At 54.6% G+C, this 5,380-nt stretch overlaps 1 pseudogene; it reads right to left on the bottom strand.

Annotated features, from left to right (window-relative positions):
• Positions 1 to 2,189: 2,189 nt before the first annotated feature.
• On the bottom strand, positions 2,190 to 4,795 carry LOC140371564 (uncharacterized; annotated as a pseudogene).
• Between the last annotated feature and the right edge of the window lie 585 nt (positions 4,796 to 5,380).

The following is a 5,380-nucleotide window of genomic DNA, read 5'->3' as shown; positions in this document are numbered from 1 at the left end:
AGGAAAGGCAGCGGGCCGGGTCAGCCTCTGATCTGGCCCCTCCAAAGAACCAGAACCATGAGAAAAAATACAGCCGAAAGGGTTCAAAGGTCATTCTGATTTGCTCTGGATTAATGGTACCTCCTTTTTCCTCTTGCCAGAGGAGGGGGCAAGAAAAGGACCTGGTTATTAACCTTTGTATTATTGCAGAAAAGAAACCCTTTTGTGCCAAGAGGGTTTTTGGCAAGTGGGGGGGAGGTCAATTAAAAAGAAGCCCTGAAATTCTTGCTTTCATTCAAGGCTGAGGGAGAGAAAAGGGGAGAGTTAAAATGTATGCTTTGGGTTTTGTGTCCAAGCACTTGATGAGGCTGAGTTTAGATTTGTTCGTCAAGTGGAACATGGCAAAAAAAATAAAAATAAAAAAAATACTTTGAAAATATTTCAGCTGAGTAAATGTAGATTTGTTTTTTATTCTGCGTCTGTTTAATCTACAAACAGGTGTGACGAGTTCAGTCATGTCATTTAACATTCAGTCATGTCATTTCGGAGCTGTAATTTCTTATGGCAGGCAGTCACACCGAAGGACCCATTAGTCAACTTTGCATGGTATACATTTGTGGGCAAAGAATGCACACAGTCAATTTTCAAAACAGGGTGAAGACATGTATTCATCATACAGAAGCAATAATACTGGTTCATAAAAAATAAGAGGAGAACACCACCCAAAAACACAAATATACCCAAACACGTACATGCAAACGCGCACACACTCACACATGTAGACGCACACACTCTCACAAACACATACACACACAAATAAATAAATCAAAAATAAGAGAACATTATTTATATACTTATAATTACATTTGTTTATTTGGTCAGGACAGTGCATGTTAAAGCACTGGATGATCATCCTTGCGCATACACAGGTCGAGAATTAATAACAAAAAAGTCACCTTTGACCAACGGTGGCTCACGTGAGTCTATATAGTCACGTGACACCGGGAGCTCAGTCCCTGGAAACCTTCTCGCAAAGCACGAGAATTCCGAGGGACCGGATGCTCTGGCGGTCATCCGGGATTCATAGAACCGTAGTTACAGTCGTAACTTTCGTTCTATTTCATCCCTACTGACCGCCAGAGGCGGTGCATAAAGCACTGGATGACGACTACCAGCAGGGTCCCGAGGAATAGACAAAACCATACCTCAATGGGACGCAGAAGAGTGTTGCCGGAGAACCTGTTCCAGCGGTTGTGGAGAAACCACATTCACTCTGTAGAATCTTGCAAATGTATTCGGGGATGTCCAAGAGGCCGCCGCACAGATCACGTCCAAGGACACCCCGTTCATAGCGGCCCACGAAGTTGAGAGCCCCCTTGTGGAGTGGCACCTCACCCCGGACGGCAACGGTCGCCCTTGTCGAGTATAGGCTTCCGTGATTACATCAACAATCCACGCTGTTTGGACAGAGCCTGGCCCTTGCGCGGGCCGGCAAAACAAACAAACAGGCTCTCAGATTTGCGTATCAACGCTGTAGCACGCACATATGCCTCAAGCGCACGGACAGGACACAGCTGTTCGGCGGCAGATCCCGCACCAAAACGTGCAAGTTGTAGCGGCCGGTTGTGCCCCTCCGACAAAATCACCTTTGGAACAAAATCTATATTTCGGCCAAAGGGAAACCCCAGAGTTGTCGGGGTGCCAACGAAAACAGGAGTCTGCCACGGACAAAGCCTGGAGCTCACTCACCCGCTTCGCAGAGGCCATCGCCAGAAGGAATGCCGTCTTCATTGACAGCCATTTAAGGTCAACCTGCGACAGAGGCTCAAATGGAGAGGATCGCAACGCCTCCAGCACCAGGGACAGGTCCCACGCCGGGGCCACAGACCGGGCCGGCGGATGCAAACGCCGAGCACCCTTTAGAAAAAGGGAAATATCTTGGTTACGGCCAACCAAGAAACCATTCCACCCCACATGCCCACAAGAAATTGCGGCAATGTATACCTTCAGGATAGATGGAGAGCGCCCCTGGCCAAGTAGCACCTGCAGGAATGCGAGCACCGTTGACACAGCACAATGCACTGGATCCTCCCCGCTTTTGCAACACCAGGCGTCAAACAGTTTCCACTTGCAGGAATACAGAAGACGGGTAGACCGGGCACGAGCATTGCTTATTGTGTTCCCAATCTCCCCGGCGTACCTCGAGAAGGTCAGGCCGGGCCCTGCAGCGGACATACCCAGAGCTTCAGGCGCTCGGGATTGGGGTGCAGAATCTGACCCCCTAGTTGAGAGAGGAGATCCCGCCTGGGGGGGAGACGTCTCGCTGTGCCGCAGCAGAGCCTGCGCAGCAAAGGAAACCATGTCCTCCCTGGCCAAAACGGGGCCACAAGCAGGAGACTGTGGCCCTCCTGAAAGACCCTGAGAAGCGTCTGATGAATCAGGGGGAATGGGGGAAATGCATAAAGCATCGTCCTCGGCCAGTCGTGAGCCAGTGCGTCCTGACCCAGTGGGCTGGCCCTGTCCGACAGCGAGAACCACTGAGGGCAGTGTGTCGCGTCGCGGGAGGCAAAAAGATCCACCTGTGCCCTGCCGAAGGTCTCCCAAATGTCCCTCACCACCTCCGGGTGAAGCTGCCAGTCCCCCGGCAGCGGCCGATGGCGAGACAGGAAGTCCGCGGACACATTCCAAACCCCTGGAATGTGAACAGCGCTCAGACTGGCAAGGCGCGGGGTAGCCCAAGTCAGGACCCGTTGTACAATCCTGAACAGGGTCACCGACCCAGTGCCGCCCTGGTGATTTATGTGAAAAACCACACTGGTGTTGTCGGACCGTACCATGACATGACGGCCGCGAAGGTGTGGCAAGAAATGGCGCAGCGCTAGCTCGACAGCCAAGAACTCCAGCACATTGATGTGCAGCCTGCTCTGCCTCTGGGACCATGACCCTTGCACCATCCGTGCCTGCCATGTCGCACCCCAGCCTAGGAGGGATGCGTCGGTGTACACAACCTCCCGTCTGGAAGGAAGAGGCCCCAGCGGAACGCCCTGTGTCATAAAGGCCTCGTTCCGCCACCTGCATAGAGACACCCGGCATTGGGGAGATACGGGTAGCCGCTGCCGCCTGTGATCCTGACGTGTGGGGTCCAGGTGCAGGCTGTTGAGCCACATCTGAAGGGGGCGCAAAGACAGCAGCCCCAGAGGAACCACCGTTGCGGCCGCAGTCAGCTTGCCCAAGAGGCTTTAGGAACAAGACGTAGGGAAGAGAACTCCCCTGTCGAAAGTCCCGCAACATTCCCAAAATATTGTCCACCCGCTTGGGCGAAGGGCGTGCAGTCGCTGTATGGGAGTCGAGGACCATGCCGAGGAAAATTGCTACCTGTGACGGCACAAGGCAGCTCTTTGCCAAGTTCACCCGCAGCCCCAAGTTGGCCACGTGCCTGAGCACAGTCTCTGTATTTTGAAGCGCCTGCTCGTGGCTGGGCGCACAAATGAGCCAGTCGTCCAGATAGGGCAGAATCCGCAACCCCTGGGCCTGCAAGGGGGACAAGGCTGCAGCGACGCACCTTGTAAACACTCGAGGGGACAGAGATAACCCGAATGGCAGGACCCTGAACTGGAAGTGTTCTCCCCGGAAAGCAAAGCGGAGAAACTTCCAATGTGGCGGTGCAATGGGGACATGAAAATATGCATCCTTCAGGTCTACTGTTGTGAACCAGTCGCCTGGGGAGATCGCCTGGAGCACTTGTCTGACCGCCAACATTCTGAAAGGGAGTACCTTTAAAAACATATTTAGACCCCTGAGGTCCAGAACTGGGCGTAAATCGCCCGTCTTCTTGGGTACTAAAAAATAACGGGAATAAAAGCCCCCTGGATCCAGCAGGGGATCCACAGGAACTATCGCCCCCTTGTCCAGCAAGGTGCGAATCTCCTGAGAGAGCGCCTGCGCCTTGGCCGAATCCTGAATAACTGTCATTCGGATCCGACCAGGAACAGGAGGCCGGCGGAGGAACTGTAGACGATACCCTTCGGACAGCGTGGCCAGCACCCAAATATCGGGGGAGTGAGCCGTCCAGTACTCCAGCTGTCCTGGGGAAAAATGTCCTACTGCCGGCCCTGTGGCCTCATCTGGAGGCCCCTCGACCCCGCCCGGGTTTGTGGGGGCCACGGCCGGGCTGTGAGGAACGGGACGCACAGGACGGACGAAATCCAAATCTTGGGGCCTGTTGCAAGTCTGAGTCATGATGGGGTGGTGGTGTGTATCTCCGTGAAGAAACGGAAGGGGCAGCCTTAGCCGGTCGATGAGACCCCCGCCTATGAAGCCCCGCCAACTGTTGCCGTGTACAGCAAGCCTGGGCCGTGCGCTCTAGAGCCTCCAGGGCGGCCAGGCCAAATAGTTCACCGGGAAGAACTGGAACACCCCTCAAGGTCTTCCTACTGGCCTCAGAGAGCGGAGACTGTGCCAGCCATACTTGGCGGCGAGCTTGCACTAATGTAGAGAGCAGTCGCCCTAGTTCCCTTGACATGAGGGCAAAAGCCTGCAAGGAGGCATCAACCAGCCCATGTGTTGGTTGGTCCACTGGCACCGTCTCAAGGGAAACCGACAGGCCAAGCATTAAACGAGACAATGAGTTCCCAATGCGACCCATACGAGCTCCCATGTCGTACGCCTTACACAGAAGGTCGTCTGTAACACGGCACTGTGGTCGTGGACACCGGGCATTAGTCCGTAAAGTCTCCTCTGGGCGGACGATGAGGGAGGCAATAGCCGGCTCCACTGCCGGCATATGTCCCAGGCCAAGCTTCTGAGGATCCTGCATCAGTGCCAAAACCCTGCCATCTGAAGTAGGCCTCGAAAATGCCTTTGGGTCTGTCCAACAGGCATGCAGTTCCTTAATGTACTCCTCCGAGGGAGGAACTGCAAAGTGGGACTGCAGCCTGGCGCCGAAAGAAGGCGCTCGAGGGTGCCGCCTCATCCCGCGGAACATCCAGCTTTAAGCGGGAAAGTGCCGTCCGCAAAGCCGCTGTGACAGTGTCATCACTGTCGGCCTGAGAGCCGGCAGAGGCCAGTGAGCCAGATTCTGAAACTCTGGAGCTCAGAAGGTCAGACTCCAGCTGAAACTGCGTGTCTGAAGCAGCCACAGATATGACGTCATCATATACTGAGGCTGTGCCATGCCCCTCATGCCGTTGTGCCACCACACGACTGGCATCAGTCTGGAGAGTCTGGATAACTGCCCGCATTTGGGCCAGTTCAGATGTCAGTGTGCTCACTTGAGCCGCTAACTTCCCGGGGCCCTTCTTTTTCTTAAATGGGGGGCCGCCTTGAGTAGCCGTGGACGGCCGCTTGAGGCCCCCAGTCTGGCCAGCTGGTAACTGACTCGGAGGCGCCACAGACAACCAGT

This window comes from Eucyclogobius newberryi, unplaced genomic scaffold, assembly GCF_026437365.1.
Source record: "Eucyclogobius newberryi isolate DKJ021-1_F unplaced genomic scaffold, fEucNew1.0.hap1 SCAF_22, whole genome shotgun sequence".
Taxonomy (NCBI): domain Eukaryota; kingdom Metazoa; phylum Chordata; class Actinopteri; order Gobiiformes; family Gobiidae; genus Eucyclogobius; species Eucyclogobius newberryi.
This window is presented reverse-complemented; position numbering and strand designations above follow the sequence as displayed.